Source organism: Typopeltis vanoorti, chromosome 14 (genome assembly GCF_054136105.1).
Source record: "Typopeltis vanoorti isolate ZY-2024b chromosome 14, IOZ_Tvanoo_1.0, whole genome shotgun sequence".
Taxonomy (NCBI): domain Eukaryota; kingdom Metazoa; phylum Arthropoda; class Arachnida; order Uropygi; family Thelyphonidae; genus Typopeltis; species Typopeltis vanoorti.
Window position 1 is genome coordinate 73,505,454 of NC_143562.1, and position 18,808 is coordinate 73,524,261.

An 18,808-nucleotide genomic window follows, 5' to 3' on the forward strand; every position below is an offset into this window, starting at 1 on the left:
CTGAAAACTCAGGTTTTTCATCCCACATACAGACAAATCAGCCTTCAGAACACACGCAGTTTACAGACAAAAAATAGTTGTTGGTCGGCAATAGATGGCGTTGATGGTAGTAGTGGAGAGGATGAAATGTATTTAGTGAATTAGAGTAGTGTGCTTTCCCATAATGAGTCCTTGGACTTCCTGGAGGTGTCACATAATAATAATAATAACAAAATCTGAGTCAAAACTCCATGTAAGTGCTATTATAGAAGAAATTAATTACAGTAAACCTTCTGATATAGCAAGCTATTCCTTCATTCCTTATGGGTACACTATAATGAGTTAACTGGAACTATCCTGCATTATATTTAATATAGAAAATGACATGATAAAGTTCAGTCTCATTGGATTCTGAAATGTTCAGTCCTTTCTCCTGTGTGATATTCCTCTCCTCCTTATGGTACACTATTGATTCAGCATCCAGGTACCTGGATGCTGAATCAATGATTGAAAATTAGGCAAAAAAAGAAGAAGAAATCATATTGAAAGTTCCTGGCAGTTGAGTCAGCAGGTGACCTTAGAAAACACAGAGAAAAGCATAAAAAAGCCCATGCTTTTGTTTAACAGTAGTTAAATAGAAGTCATAGAAGAATTCAGAGAGAATGTAGAAGATAAATATCACAAAAGTAGCAGTATTCTGGTGCTATTTAAAAAAACTTAGAAGTGAAGGAATGAATATGTAAAATGAATGAAAGATGATAAATATGACATAAACTGAGATGTCTTGGGATGTCTCTCAAGAAACATCTTGAGAGTGCTGAAGCACAAAGTCAGGAAAACTTAAGCGATTAAGGTGGATGCAGGTCAGTGAGTGAGTGCAAGGAATGACCAACAAATGCAGAACTAGTCTCTCAGACTACAGTATTGAACAGAGTAAGTCATTTCAGTAAGTAAAGATGGTTGGGGGCCTAAAGGGATACTACATTTTCTATATACTAATACCAGAGAAGCTTTTGACTTTGTGAAATGGGATAAGATGGTGGAAGTAATGGAAAAGATTGGTATAGATTGGAAAGACAGAAGGCTAATTATTTCACTATATATGGGACAAACTGCCATGGTAAGAGACATATATGGTACAACAGAACCAGGTATCATTGGACGAGGAGTAAGATGAGGCTGTTCTCTGTCACCAATTTTGTTTAACATGTATTTGAAGCAATGTTAAAAGAAGCACTGGAGAATTCAGAAGAAAGAACAAAGATTGAAAGTAGATAGATATTTGCAATAAGATATGCAGATGACAAGGCATTACTATCAAATACTGAAACAGGACTACAACATCTGTTGAACAGATTACTGGAATCCTGTATCAATTATGGAATGAAAATTAACATCCGAAAAACAAAGGTAATGAAAATAGCAAGGAAAGAGGCAAATATGGATATCAGAATAAATGGGAGAAAATTGAATCACGTAAAGACATTTAAATATCTAGAAAGTATTATTAGCAGTGATGGAAGATGTAAAAGTCACATAAAGGCAAGAATAGCGATGGGAAGAGATGCCTTTAATAGAAAATGGAATTTATTCAGAAGTAAAATGGATAGAAACCTAAAGAAAAGACTAATAAAATGTTGTGTGGAGTGTTGCCCTCTATGCAGCTGAAACTTGGACATTGAAGAAAGAAGAAATTAAGATTTTGGAAAGCTTTGAGAGAAGAATGTAAAAAATCAAATGGACGGATAAAATAACTAATGAAGAGGTCTTAAAAAGAGTAGAAGAAGAAAGAAGTCTGTTAAAGAGGATAAAAAGAAGAAAGGGAAACTGGATCGGACATATTCTGAGAGGGAATGGAATCATCAGAGATGCCATCGAAGGGAAAATAGAAGGAAAAAGGCTTAGAGGAAGAGTAAGGAAAACAATGCTAGATGACATGCTGAATGGAGACAGATACACAACCTTGAAAGAGAAGGCTCAAAACAGAAGAGAGTTGAAAGAAAGTTTCTGCTACTAAAAGAAGAACCTGCTCAATTGCAGAATACTCAAGAAGAAGAAGAATACCAGAAGTATCAGGAACAAGAGGAAGGAGTTTTGGGCATTGGTTAGTGCAATCTGGCTAAAAGTTATAGGCATTAGTGAAACTTGGCTAACAACAGATGATGCAGTTACAGAGATAGATGTGGGGTTTAGTGTTTTCAAGGAAAGAATAGAGAAGACAGGATGGCAAATGGAATATTGCTGATGATTGCAGCCAAAAAGAATTGGAGACAGGCAGGAGGGTGGCTGTTCATTTGAAGCAGTCTGGTTTAAGATCAAGGCCAATAAGACAAAATATACAGTTGTTTGCTGCTATATTTTGGGGAGTGGGGTTTCCAGGGTTGATCTGGAAGATATGCATCAGCAAATTAGTTGAATGATAGGTTGAGTAATTATTGTAGGAGACTTCAACTATGGAATGGAATGAATAAAGATCACATGACAGGAAGGAAATGGAATATGGAATTTTTGCAAATACTGAGAGATAATTACTTAGGCAGCGTGGGATGGAGGAGACTTGGGATGCAAAAGTATTGGACCAACTGAATTGGATAAAGGAAATCGTTATGCAATGATTCTGCTGAATTTTGCAACAGCATTTCACAGAATAGCACATGGATCTCTATTATGCAAATTGAACAAATGAAGATGGATGTGACACTGGTTATGTGGATACAAGGCTGGCTGATGGATATAGAAAAAAGTGATATATTATTATCATCATTATCTAAGACCTCCAGGGAGTCAAGGAGGTCCTTCTCTTAAACTCATTCACATTAGATGCACTCACTACCCCTATAGGCAAATTATTCCACTCACTCACTGCTCTCTGGGGAAAAAACCTAGCTTTTACCCTTTACTTGACTTTGTGAACAAACTTAACTTCCATGGATGCCCCCGTGTTCTCTCCCCACCTTCCATTTAACAAAAAATTTCATCAGTTGATATCCTATAACACCTATTCAAAAGTTTATAGACCGCTATCATATCACCCCTCTTTCTCCTGTTAACAAGAGTCTGCAATCCACATACTCGTCTGTCCTCATAATCTAAATCCCATAATCCAGTTATAATGTTTGTAACTCTTCTTTGCACCCTTTCCACGGCCTCTTTATCCCCTTGGAACCTGGGAGACTAAATCTGTGCACAGTAATCCAGGTGTGATCATATCAAAGCCTTATAAAGAGGCAGAATGACATCTTTACATGTCAAGTTTGCTTCAGCATCACAATTTTCCTCTGACTTGTATTTGCAACTTTTGCTTTGTGACCTTTGAACTTTAAATTCATATCCACCAATACGCCAAGATCTGCAAGGGATCTTGGTGTATTGGTGGATATGAATTTAATTTGATACAGGATTCCAGTAATCTGTTCAACAGATGTTGTAGTCCTGTTTCAGTTTCTTGTGGCATAACCCTGCTAATATAATATGCTGCTGGAACTCTAATCACACCAAAGCACTTACTAACATTAAACTGACAGCCATTTTCATTTGCCCAAATTTCCAGTCTATTCAAATCATTTTGTAATTGCTGAATATCAGTAGCATCCGTGATTGCCCTGCCTATCTTTGCATCATTGGCAAACAATTGCACATCTGATGTTAAATCCTTCCTGATGTCATTAATGTATAGATTAAACAATAATGGCCCAAGGACTGAACCCTGAGGTACATCATTGGTCACCTTAAATCTTGGAGATTCACACCAACTGCATACCATTTTTTGATATCTGTCTGTCAGTCATCCCCTGATCCAAATCAATAGTATATTCCAATCCCATATTCTCCAGTTTATATAACAACCTTTCATGTGGTATCCTATCAAATGTCTGAGAAAAATCCAACATTATCAAAGTGTATCCATTCCCTTTATCCAACTTGGCTGTAACATTATTATAAAATATGAGCAAATTGCTAAAACATGACCTTCCTGTAGTAAACCCATGCTGTTCCTTGCAGAGTATAGCATTTTTGTCTACCCATTGCTGTATGCAAGTTCTTACCAACTTCTCTAAAACCTTCACTACCACACCAGATGCTGATTGGTCAGTAGTTAGACACATCAAAGCATGCTAGTCACCTGCAAAAAGCAGGTGACTAGCAGTGTGCCACAAGGTTCTGTCCTAGGCCCACTACTGTTTAATTTGTATATAAATGATATAGGAAATAATCTGCTAATGCCTTTTTTATTTCCCTATAGGGAGTAAATGAGATAGTTTTAGCCTTATCTAACATTTGGAGATTGATCGGGGGGGGGGGGGTAGTTCAATCTTCACCAGAAGCTAATCAGAGATACCTGGCCAAAGACTATCACTAATTATAAACAGCATCCAGAGAAGAGATGGCTGACAGAAAAGTGCCAACATCTCATGGCCCCTAATCATAACACTATATTTATTGTCTGAAATAGTATAAGTGCTATGGTCGATTTTCTTGAGTTTATGGGACAAAAACCCAAGTTTCCCAGAGAAACAGCTGCTTGCCCATGCCAGAAATAGACTAACTGAGGAACTGGTCAAAGAAAGGCTTAGAAAAAGTTCTGCTAGTCACTGACTCAAATCAGACCTAGACATTGGGTAGCCTAGTGCTGTTGAGAGTAAATGGCATTTGCACTGCACAGCTACACAGGTGCAGGAAATAATATGAAGAACATTCAGTTGTTTGCTGATTATGCAAAATTGGATAGAATAATAGTTACTCAAGGTGATGTGGAGAGCTTGCAGGATTATTTAAAATAGCTTGTTATGGGTGGAAGATAATGGAATATAAGTCAGCTTAATGTGTAGAAATGTAAATTATGCATTTTGGGATAAATGGATTATAAGCTTTGTACCTCACTGATGGAACTGTATTCCAGGAAATAGATGAAGGGATATAGGGTTGATGGTAGACAGAGTTGAAGTTTAGACTACATGTTACTTGAGTAGCTCATAAGATTACTTGCTATTGAAGAACATACTAACAAGTAGAAATAAGGAAGTTGTTATGCCTCTTTATAAGGCTTTGATACATCCACATCTGGATTACTCTGCTTAGTAATCTCTGGATTTCTAGAGGATGAGGAAGTGGTGGAGAAGATTCGGAGGCAAGTGACCAAAATGGTGACCAAAATCATATCACCCTCTCCCCTGTTTTACCTATCAACCAACCTTTGCAATCCATAGATTGAGGATTTGTGGATTGCAAAAATTGGTTGATAGATAAAAAAGGAAGAGGGTGATATGATTGAAACATTTAAGTTTCAATCATATCACCCCCCCTTGCATCAATCCTATAAAATCTAAGACTTAGATTTTATAGGATTGATGCAGGGGATATGTTTCAGCACTTGGCTAGAGGAAAGAGAACAGGAGGTCATTTCAGATAGTTGAGTAAGAATGTGGTTAATAGAAGTGTGAGGTGTGAATTTTTCACTTGGAGAGTGGTGAATGAATGGAATGGATCACCAGAGTCAGTTGTGAGCACTTTTTGTCTGTTAACGGGTTCAAGGACAGGTGAGATAGATATTCTGTGGATAGTTTGGGTCTACCACAATGAGGCTTTGGACTCCATGGAGGTACTGTACAATAATAATAATAAATTCAGAACATTTCATCAGAAAGTTGAATTCCAAATGATTGGAGTAGAGCTGTCATGGTAACCATCTATGTAAAGGGAAGTGAATTTCGGAAGAACAGAGGAATTTCCCTTAACATTTCAGTATGTTATACAAGCATACATGAAAAACAGTTAAACAAAATTGTGAGAGAGGGGAAACTGCTAGGTTCAGGTCAAATAAGGGTTGTCAAAACCAACTATTTATTTTAACTCCAATAGTTGAAAAATAATGGGAATATAACAACTTGTATATTACTTTTCTGTAGCTCTGAAAAAGCTTATGATAAAGTGCCAAGGGGGGGGGGGGAAACAATATGTTAACGACCTCTACTTAAATCATAAGTCAGCAGTTAGAATGGAGGGGGGGGGGGAGTATAGGATGATTGTTTAATGCAAAATCCAATGTATTTTGAAGAAAAGTGGCCACAAAAGTGATATTAAAAAAAAATCAGCAATCTAAAATTTAGGTGTTTATTTTATGCAGATGATCCTAAATAACTCTGTGCAAGTCTTCAAGATTCTTTTGTTAAACTGAATAACTGCTATAACAAATTTGATTATGAAAATTACCAGTAAAAAATTAAAAGCTATGAAGATAGATGTGAACATAGAAACTGTCAACTGCATTCTTATGGGGAATATATATTCAGCCAGTTTTGCACAATTTTTAGGCAAGATGGCAACTTAAATTTAGAAATAGGTAACTGAATAAACAAAGTTGGTATGATGGGATGCCAAATGAATGAATTTATGGAACTAATAGAAGATTTAGGCAATATACTAAAGTAGCTGTACTATACACAATTCAAACCAGTTTTAACTTATAAGTTGGAAAGTTGGGTTAGAAATAAGAGTTGCATAAAGGCTACAGTTACTAAGAGTTCTTAGAAAAATTAGTTAACAGATGGCATCAGTAAGAAAAATATTAAAAATGAGGATATTAGAAAGGAACTTGATTTTGTTAGCATTCAGGATTGTGAAAAAATATACAGAAGTGTTTGATGCCAGGAAGAAACCCAAGAGAAAAATCATCTAGGCAGATCGATGCTTTTGTAGTGGTGGTGGCGGCTTAGAAGACCAAAATGTAAGATTGACAATATTGAAAGCCTGATATATAACAGATTAATTTGGAAAGAAGATGTTGAAGGAAGGTAGTGATAATGTAAACTTAATGATATAGTTACTTTCATGAAATGCTGTACACTCCTGAATGGTATATCAGTACAGTAAATTCTTACTATAGTGAATTTGTAGGGACCAAAGAAATAGTATGTTATAGCACAAGGTTCACTAGCATGAATTTAGGAAAATATTGTTCATCCCCCCCCCTTCTCCTTCCCCCACTACATTCCTAAGAAACAAAAGAAATGGCAAGAAATCATCACAACCAAGGAAATCACAGGAAATAGAACAAAGAAAATGGCAGGAGCTGTAACATGACACAAATGTAAACTATAATGGGACACATGGAGACATATAACAAGAAGAGACCAGAAGAGTATGAAATTGTAAAAATTAAAATCTAGAATTGAAATTTAAATTTTGAAATGTTATATTAGCTTAAAATAATCTCACTTATTGAAAATTTTCATAATAAAGAAAATGCATGCATTCTGTACTATTAACATCAAAAACAACCTGAAAACCAGTAGTCTTATTTATAATTAGTTACCTCTAATTACAAAGAGAGAAGAAACCCAAGTGTTGAACATTAGTTATCTGTGTTAATCATCTGAATGTGAGGAGAAAAAGTAATTGGTGCAGCTAGTGTGATAAAGTCATCTTCCTGATTGCACAGAGAAACAATTAATGGATATTTGATATAAATTTGATATTGTTTCCTTAGAAAACTATAAATAAAGAAATATGGCAAAGTATTATATACAGTTTCTTTAATTCAAAGTTGAATTCAAAGTTAGTGTGGTTAACTGCTCATTTTGCTTTTGATAGATTCTTTATCTATTGTGTTCTGTTATCAGAATGCAGAAAATGGGTTCTTCCTATTATTTTCTTTGTTGTATTTCTTGTGGTTTCTTCTGTTTCTTTACCTGCATTTTAGGCTAGTACTTTTCCCATAGCTCATTATGAAGCATTTCATTATAGTGGTATTCACTGTTGGAAAAAAAAAAAAAAAAAAAAAAAAAAAAATTAGAAATTAAGGAAAGGATGTGGTAAACGATATTAGAGATGCAACACTGTGAAGATACTTGATATAAAAACTAAAAATATAGATAATCAAATTTCTGATATATACAAGATATGATAGTTTTCAAGGATGAAATTATATTCTTGGGTATGAAGTTACTTCGTGCTTAAACTTTGTTTGCTTACTTACACTTGGATTAAGGATTAAACCAAGAATGTAATTTCTTGGCATCTTTAATTTATAGTATAAAGTGAAAAACTTTCAAAAAGGTGCTTAATGGCTTTATGATGTAGTCGTTTGACATTGTTGGAAATCATCTCTGCGCCTGTCATCTTTCCTGTTCTTTAGTGTAGTTGCTTGACTATTTCTCATATTTCAGTGGGTGATGTTGTTTGGGTGTCATTTGGGATATTTGTGCACTTCAGTGTGTGGTGTACACTGGCATTGACTTTCCTGCATCCCAATTTCAATGTTTTTTTTCCATAACTCTACTTTAAGTTGCTTGCAATTCAACTAAAGATTATCTTTAGTTGAATACTGCAACTGCTCCATTTCCTTGATCATTGTTGCTGAATGTATTTTTTTTTCTTTCTTTCTTTGTCATTAACACCCGTTATCTGGACATAGTACTTTTGTAATTCTTCTGCTAATTCATCTTCTTTTCCATTGATACTTTTGATGCTTCTTATCTTTTGACTGTATTATCTATTGATGTTGAGTTAATCTGTTTTCATAGCTGACCTTTTTACTGTTCACTCTAGTTTCTTAGCAAGAATAATGGGAACCTTGTTTAACCATGCCATGCCCCAGTCAACATGAATTTTCATCCCCCCTAGTATAATTTTATATCAAAATTATTTAAAGTTTGTCATCTGAATTCCAAATTGCTAGCTTGTTCAGTATCCAGGCAGATACCTGCTAATGGAGTGCACTCTGGGGTCAAATTGGTAAGTCTGTTTAGAGATCTCCTCCCAGTTATCTTTTATTCCCACTGGATCCCTGAAGATAAAGATTTTTTTCGTATAAAAGCTTGAAATAAAGATGAATTTTGAATATCTAGAGTAATTTACTTAGAAAAAATTGTTAAATGGGATAATCAGGCAGTGGTAGATAAAAGTATGTAAGAAAAATGCAATCAGGCATACATGTCGTTATTTGAAGTAGAAAAAAAAAAGTATCAGAAAACAAAGGAAGCTGGAGTAAATATTCAAATTAAATATATAGATTTATTTATTTCTTGTGTGAACTACAGAAAATGTAAGTGAGGTGCATACATATAAATGATTAAAAATAGTCATTAAAAGAATAGGGATTAAAATAGGCATACATTAAAAGACAAAAAATGCCACTTGCATAAAATGTTAAGCAAAAACATAAAATATCAAATTTCACTCATCCAGTGACTAATATACTTTAAAGCTGTTTCATTACACCATATTAAATCTTCTCAGGTACATATATTATTAATGTCTATTAAGCAGCATTGCAGAAGATGATCCATGGTTTGTGTTTCACCACATGAGCAGATGTCATTGTTTGTGTAGCCCCATCTGGCCATATTCCGCTTTGATCTGCCCATTCCGGAACAAAGTCTATTCAATGTCTTCCATCTTTGCCAGTCAAGATGTATGCCGGAAGGAAGAGATTCGTTTAAGTTCAGAGCCTCTGGAGATTGTTCTTGCCACATTGTTGACCTTGTAGCTTTTATGGAATCACCAAAGAAGCAGTTCCACTGAGTGAATAAAACTTTTCCTTGATCTTAGCCTCTTATGTACTGCAACATGTCCATACAAAGGATGCTGTTCATCATTTTGTTGTTGTTTCTGCTCATATCTACTCTGTATAGTCCTCCTTGATGTGAGGAGGTGCAATACAGTGAATATAGATGGTCACTTTTTGTAGGCTTAAGGCAACCAGCCAGTAATGTGCCGACATGTTTCATTAAGAACCTTATCAATAATTTTGACATGTAATGATCTTTTCCAAACAGGGCTAGCATACTCAGCTGTCGAAAATCAGAGCGCCAGTGCAGAGGTGTGCAGTACTTGTGGATTTTTACCCCCACCAAGATGATGTTAATCGGCGCAGAATATTATATGTTTGAGTTTTAGCTGCTATCTTCTCTATGTGTCACTTATAATTTAAGGTCCTATCTAGTGTAACACCTAGGTAAGTTGGATTTGGATAATTGACCAGTTTCACACCATCCCATTCTATATTCAACTCTCTCCACCTCCCTATTATTAAGATGGAAACACATTTTGGTTTTACTGGGATTTGGTTTCAGTTGGCTTCCCTTATAGTAAACTGTAAGGGTTTCTAGCTCTTGTGTAAGCTGCTTTTCAATATCATCAAAGGATTATTTTGCTTGATAAGCTATTGCCCGGTCATCTACATATAAGAAGGTTCTTGACCGTGGGTTTATAGGTTGGTCATATATATATTGAAGAGGAGGGGAGATAGCATACTTCCCTGAGGTAGCCCATTTTTCTGGATACCCCATCTGCTCTTTTTTTCCTTGAAAATCAACAAAGACTCCTGCTGAACAGCAGGGACCTAAATATCTCCACTAACCGATAGCTGTTTTGTCATGCTGCAAATTTTGACTATAAGCTTTCTAAGATTTAGTGTGTCATATGCTGCTGTCAAATCTATAAATACAGCTCCTGTTACTAACCCCTTTCAAAGCCATCCTCAATAAACTGTGTTAAGTTTAATACTTGTCCAGTGCTTGATCTTCCTGGTCTAAATCCTGCCTGTTCTTTTATCAGCACTTTCTCTATTTCTGGACTCAATCTGTTCAAGATTAACCTCTTATATACAGCTTCAGTGTGCATAGGACAGCTGTAGTTGTTTGGATCTTCAGCAGGTTTACCCAGTTTCAGGATAGGTATTACTTTCATTTGCCTCGATATGCTGGGTATTTTAGCAACCAACAAAAGTTGAAAAATTCTAACAACCACTCTCTTGCCTTTTCTCCCAGACTCCTCAGTATGTCATTTCTGATATCATGTATACTGGCAGCTTTTCCTGGTTTTAAGGCTTTTAGAGCATTTTCTAGTTCTTTTTATTAAATGGTGCTTCGAAGAGATTATTTTCTGAATCCCTAACTTTTTTAATATAATCTTGAGGTATTTTTCCTTCAGTACTTGGTTTACCATTCAGAGATAGCTGAGTTGTAATTTGGTTTGCATTTATATTAACTTTGGTTGTTGCTGTTGTGGGGTCACTAGATAATTTTTTGATTAAGAGCTAGGCTTTCCTGCTACTGCTTCATATCTAAGCTTTTACTTTTCTCTACCCATTGTTAACTTCTTTTTTCAGACAATGCTGCTATAAGTTCCTCTCCTGCATCAATTGTTTCTGATGAAAATGGATCTTTATCATATAGGTAACAATATCTTTCATATATTTCCACGTTGTGTTCTGTAAAACCTGGAATGTAACATGTTCTACAACCTCTTGGGATGTGCCTGGTAGCAAACCGTCTAATAGCTTTGATGAACTTTCCATAATTTTCTAGTCTGAGTGAAATGTTAGTCAGGTTTATGTCTAATTCTCTTGAGAACTGTTCCCAGTTAGCTTTTTTAAAATTAAAGCATCTTCTAAGTGGGATCTCCTTAAGTCAGGCTGGTTGGGAAAACTTGCAGCATTATTGGTCTATGTTTTGAACTTGGGACTGGTGCAAGTACCTGTTTAGTGCACAGATTAGCTATTCTGTTACTAACAAATCCAAGGGCTGGGTTATAACCTCTTTTCCATCTTCAACTGTTAAATGATGATGGCTGTTTAGGATCATATATAAGATTCATTTGATTACTTTCAGCCCACTGTTCAACTAACTCTCCATCCTCATTTGTTTCACTATAACCCCGCTGTGTGCTATGACCATAAAGTTGCCTATAATAATAGCAGATTTCCTTTGTGTCAAATAAATACTGGGACATTTCAAAAGCAAAGGTTAGCTAGGTAGTTTATATACTGAGAAAACACTGATGTTATCCAGATCTATTCCAAGGATTTCTGTGTTATTTAGGTTTGTGATTAGGCATCCTGTAACCTGGAGCTCCTGCTGAGTGAAAATAGCACTTCCATACTTTTCATATGGTATTTCTTTTATGAGCTTCTTTCCAGCAATTTTAGGTCTGGCTTGTTGAGGTCCTTTGTGTGTCTCCTGTAGACATAAAATATCACATTTTTGCAATAAGATCTTCTATTACGGAGGAGAGGCCCTCTGTATTGTGTGAGATGATTGTCAGGATTGGTTCCATTGAGTTTTAGTCATTATGTCTCTGATAAAGAAGATGCTAGTCACACTATAAAACTAGAAAAACTATAGATCAGCAAAGGTGGATCAAGCTCTCAACTCTAAGGAGTTGAGAGCTTGATCTACCTTTGCTGCGAGTTGCCCGGTGTTGTACTACCTTACCTCAGTCCTGAAGATATTTTCAGGCACAAACTTTGTTTGCTCACACTTGGATAAAGGATTAAACTAAATTTATTATAGTCTAACCAAGTGAAAAATAAACCTTCAACATCGTTCTCTAAATCCAGAGTAAATTAATAATAAGGTGGCACACCTTTTGGCCACTCCTATAGGTAAGGATGACCTCCTATTGCTTCTGCCTTAGTATCTCCACTCTGGGTCTGGCTCCCACTGACGAGACCTCAATAAGGGTCGAAACCGGTATGGGTGGTGCCCCCCCTTTAATGCATAGCAGTATACATGTCTGCAAGGAGATGTGCTGTGCATTATGGGAGATATTGAGACATGGAGTTGAGAACTTGATCCACCTTTGCTGCGAGTTGCCCGGTGTTGTACTACCTTACCTCAGCTTAAGATATTTTCAAGCGCAAACTTTGTTTGCTCACACTTGGATAAAGGATTAAACTAAATTCATTATAGGGAAAGGACAGCACTAGGTTAGCAAAAATGTAGCCCTTGCTAAATGGCAAAGGTTAGTGCAAGCATAGACCTTGCTCTTTTCTTGCTAGGAGACAGTATTTGCTGTCAAGAAAAAGAAAAGATCTACATAGATTTTTGTACTAATTTCTTAGTGCTTTAGAAGATACAAATGTATGATCTGGTAATATGTGATCCTTATAGGATAATATGAGGAGCCTTTCCTTCCATATTCCTAATAACAGCCTTAGTAGGAATATGGAAGGAAATTGTTGATAAGAAGGTAGTAGTAATGAAAACTTAATTATATAATACTATCATAGCATTTTTTACACCCTTTCCTACATATCAGAAATTTCAAAATACAAGTTTCCTATATATATATATATCAGAAATCCATGATAGATTTTCAAAATCCTAAATGTATGAAAATTTGTCAGGTGTAGACAGAAATCTGTAAAAAATTTTCATCATAATGATCCCATCCCCTCCCCCTGTTAACTAACAGGTTATTAGCAGCTGCTATTGTTGAATATAGCACTCCCCAAGAGTGCTATATTCAACCAAGATCAAGTCCATCTTGCCAGAAGCATTAACCATCAAAATTGGGAATTGACAAAGGACTTATTTGTGCCAAGTTCCACAAAAGGTTCTACAAAAGAAGTGAAGGAATGTTTCAAATCAGTGTAGGAGGCACATTCTGATTTGAATGCCAAATCATGGAAAATACCTGCTGGATCTGTGTTCAAGAGAGAGATAAGAATGTGTAAAAATTCCCAGAGAGAAGAAATAAGGAAAGTCTCATTGACCATGTTGTCATTAGTTTATTGATATGCATCCCCAAGGGGTGTTTCAGGTTACTATAATAGCACTACATGATTAAGTTTACATTATTGTTAATCTCCTATTTACAATTTTCCTTCAGATTAGTGTATTGTAAGCACTACAATATTGTCATATCTAACATTTTGTTTTTCTAAGGTACTTCTGACTAATCAATCCACCTGGACTCTGGTAATCCTCTGGGTCTCTTTCCTACCATCTTTGCATTAAACACATTTTGCTAACCTTTTCTCAACCAGCATATATAAGTGACCATTACTGCCTTAGATTAGCTGTACGTACACATTCTTGAATGCTAACAGTGTCAAGTTATTTCCTAATATCTTCATTTTTAATATTCTGCCACTGATGCCATTGGTTCATTCCCCTAATTTTTTCAGAATTCTCATATCTGTGGTCTCTAGTCTTTGATCGAGTCTTTATTTTTATTATTTTAATTCAATATCTGTAGATGATCTGCAAAACTGTGCTAAACTCTTTCTGAATCCAAACTTTTCATTAGAATGAGTTTCATCTAATAATCTATTGACTTATTTTTATAAATGGCTTGTATACCTGTGACAGCAAGTTTATCACCCTGTAATTCTCTAAATTCTTATCTTTCTTTTGAACAAGAGTATCATGACAGAATATTACAGCTGTATGGTATTTGTTTAAGGCAGGGGTTGACAACCCGCGGGCCGCATGTTGCCCAAACATGTAAGTTGAGCATGCTTACATGGCATGTGGCCCGTAAAATTTTGTCATCAAGAAAAGATATTATGGACATTCAATAGGACGTTATCTACTACTCAACTGTTGGATGGTTAAGTATAGGTGATGTGCTAAAAAGATTTTTTAATTTATGTGATGAAATAGATATTTTCATGACGGAACACGAAAATACTTCCCATAACTATCGGATAAAAAATGGATTATGTCTCTTGCATGTATGGTAGACATTACAACTACCGTAATGAACTTAATTTGACCCTGCAGGGCCAAGGTAAATTACTAGCAGAACTGTTTTCTGACATAAAAGCTTTTGAAGGCAAACTATGTCTGTTGAAGAAATATATGATGGAAGAAAACCTACATCATTATATATGTTGCAAATCTGCATCTACAGTTGGATGGCAAACACAAAAGGAAACGTTTGTTGGTATTACTGAAGATTTACAAACGGAATTTTCAATAAGGTTTGTGGATTTTCATAAAAATAGCATGGAGGTGCGATTATTTTTGCATCCTTTTAACACGTTCATTGCCAATCACGCGATGCAAGTTCTCACCAAACGGCCGATCACGCGTTATCGCGTTGACGTCGCTAACTAAAAAAAAAAAAAATTGGCCACCACACGAAATTCCAATTTTCAGCTTGGCAACGAACGATATCACGCGAGGCGAGTTCTCACCAAACGGCCGATCACGCGTTATCGCGTGGACGTCGTTAACTAAAAGAAAAAAAAATTGGCCACCACACGAAATTCCAATTTTCAGCTTGGCAATGAAAGTGTTAATGTCGACATTGATGACGTACCAAACAGACTATAGACGAAAGTTTTGGAATTACAACACAATGAAACATTAAAGAACGCATTTTCGTTAGAAAATATCCAAAAATTTTATCGATGCTTACAAACAAATTTGAAGGTTTAACCACCTTACCGGGCATTATGGATCAAATACGCACCCTCATACGCTTCATATCCATCATATATTTCAATGTAACATCAATGGTATTACAATTTTGATATGCACTTTGCATCCATGATAACTTTGACGTCTATAGACTGTCTATATTTGACATCTTGGCCGGTAGCGTGGTTTTAATCATTTTCGCAAAGAAAATGATAGTCGCATTTGGAAGCACATACGTATGCGAACAAGCATTTTCTGCCATGAGTTTTAGGGGAAAAAAAAAATTCTCGACTGACTGACAAATATTTGCATGCTTCGATTCGAATTTTCACCTCAGGTTATCAAGTGGATCTAGGTAATTTGGCTAAGGGAAAACAATCACAAAAGTCACATTAAGCAGAGAGAGAGACATATTGTGATGCATAAAGTATATTACTTTGTTTTTACGTGATCATAATTTTTCATTGAGTTTCATTTTCATTGTTTCATATCTCATACTTTAAATATTTCTGCGTGTTTTAAGATTGATATAATAAAAATTGATAACTTAAGTATTTTTTACTCCCTATTTTCTATTAATTAAACGCTTGCCGCCCGATTATTTAAAATTAAAGTTGAATGTGGCCCGTGAGTCTGAAAAGGTTGCCGACCCTTAGTTTAAGGCATTTATTAAAGAGATTTTTAGTTTTTCTGTTACTATTTGTCTTGTTGTTTTCATCATTTCTACTGTAATTCCATCTTCTCCTGGTATTTTATTATTATTCAGATCTTTCATTGTTTGTTCTACTGAAAACAAAAACAAAAAAAATCAAACTCAAGCCTGTAAAGGACAGAATATCAATTGGTACATGGAATGTTCGTACACCATGAGAAACTGAAAAATTGCAGTTGCTTCAAGAAGAAATGAAGAAATTCAGATGCAGCATTTTGGGTGTTTCAGAAATGAGATGGACACTGTCAAGAGAAACAAATGGTGGAAGAGTTCTCTGGTCAGGAAATGAAAGTAAGCATGAAGCAGGCGTTGGTTTCCTGCTAAGTAACAAGGCCTGTCAGGCAATGATAGGATACAAACTATTTAGTGAAAGAATAATGGTTGCAAGATTCAGTGCCCAACCATTTCATATCACGACCATTCAAGTACATGAGGCCACTGTGGAGAGTGCAGTGAAGACATTGAGAGATTTTACAGAGATCTACCACTAGAAATTGATGAGGTGCCAAAGCAGGACAAACTCATCATTGGAGGAGACTGGAATGCAGAATGGATTGGCAGAAATAACACAGGATAGGAAAGGATTATGGGAAAATTTGGATATGGAGAAAGAAATGAATGTGGAGAGATGCTTCTGGAATCTGCCTCTGATTACAACCTGATGATTTACAACACCAAATTCCAACAAACAGATTGTCGTAAATAGACTTGGCGCTTCTTTTCGATGGCAGGCACAGGAACATGATCGGCCTGATATTAATAGACTAGAAATGGAGAACTTCAGTTCAACAGTGTAGATCATTCCAAGGAGCTGATATTGATTCGGACCACAGCTTAGTGATTGCGAATATGACTAAGACTGAAACAGAGGTACAAAGGGGATTTCCAAAAAGCTGGTAACATCTCAAGACTAAATGAAGACAGGCTAAAAACAGCATATTAGAACATACTGGAAACTAAGCTTAAGACCCCAAGTGAAAAACAAAATATAAACAAGAGCAGAACGACTAAATACAGCACTAAAATAAGTGGTAGAGGAAGTAATTCCTGAATGAGAAAAAATAAACAAGAAATGGATAACTCTGGAGACCCTGAAACTGGTACAAGAGAAAAGATAATTGAAACTTAAAGGAGATAATTCAGAGGCAGCAGATGAGTTACACCATCAAAAATGTAATGAAGTAAGGAAAGCAGCAAGATCCAATAAAGCCAAATGGCTGGATGACCAATGCAAAGATATTGAACAGTACAATGGAGAACACAAAACTAGAGAAGTCTACAAAGTTATAAGAAATGTCAATAGGAAGTGGCAAACAAGATCAGTATCAGTCAAAGATGAAGATGGTAAAGTATTGATGGGCAAGATATTGCAGCGAACTATATAAAAATCAACGAAATAATACTGCAACAGAAGTAATCAAAGAACAAAAAGCAATCTCTCCACCAGCAGAGATCTTTGAAAATGACATCTTGGAAGAGGAGGTGAACAAAGCTATAAAACATCTCAAGAACAACAAGAGTCCTGGAGATGAAAACATGATAGGCGAGATGCTAAAATATGGAAGAGAATCAGTTGTAAAAGAAATTCATAAGCTATGTAATGAGGTGTATATAGATCAGGTTATGCTTCCCCCCAAAGAGTGGAAAGAGTATGTCTTGGTTGTTCTTCATAAGTTTTACAATTCACCAATTATAGAACTATTGCACTAGTGAGTCATCTTGGCAAAGTGCTGATGAAAATACTTACAATGCCTGAAGGGTCATATGGAGGCACATCTTCCTGATGAGCAAGCCAGATTTTGAAAACCTTGAAGTACAGTGCAAAAATACTCAAACTGAGAATAGCAGAGAAAGCTCGAAGAAAGAACAAAAAGATATACTGCTGTTTCGTGAACTTCCAAAAAGCATTTCATAATATTGACCAAAATATGACATGGGCTGTCTTGGAATCCTATAGTGTGGACAATAAACTGATCTGCCTGTTGAAAGATATAAACAGCCAAGCACAAGCAAGTCAGGATAGCAGGTGTGACTGGAGATTGGTTTGCAACTAGTCAAGGCACAAGACAAGGGGACTCAATATTAGTAATCATCTTCATCACACATCTGAGAAGCAAGTGAAGGCATTTCAATAAATAGTATGAGAATAAACTACCTCTGCTTTGTAGATGACATCGTCCTGATTGAAGAAGATGCAGCAAGGCTGGAACAGACATTGCAAATACTGTATGCAGAAGGAAAAAGATATGGGCTAAATCTCAATTTTGAAAAAACTAAAACAATGATATTCGGACAACGAGTTACTGAACTAAGTCACCATAGACGGATTTCAGCTGGAAAATGTGGACCACTTCACATATCTTTGATGCTACATGACATGACTTGGACCCAAAAAAGAGGTAAAAATCAGAATAGCCAGAGCAACAAATATCTTAAAAGCCATGAACAAAATGTGGAAGAGCAGTGCTATAAAGATATCTAAACTGCATATTGTAGAAACCTATATCTTTAGCAGCATTCTCTATGGAAATGAGGCCTGAGAGAATGTGGAAGTGCTATAGAAAGATCTTGAGAATAAGTGGGATCCAGAATGTGAACAATGAGGAAATCTATAGACGAATACAACTAAAAGAAAACCTGATCCAGAAAATAATCAAAAGGAAACTATGTCTCTTTGACCATATGTGTAGAATGAACGATGAGAAGATATTAGAAACGCTGCTATTTGGGATGATTGAAGGAAAGAACAAAAGAGGAAGAGCACACAGAGAATGGGGTAACTCTACAGATACCAAGTCATCTTGCACAAGATAGAATGCAATGGAAGAATCATATCAAAATGGCATCAGACAACTACGGGCTTTGAACCCATTGTTGTTGATTGTTTGTTTGTTTGTTTGTTTGTTCCATTTTAAACTTTTGTATTTCTGGAATAACTTTCTTATTGACTCCAAACATCTCAATC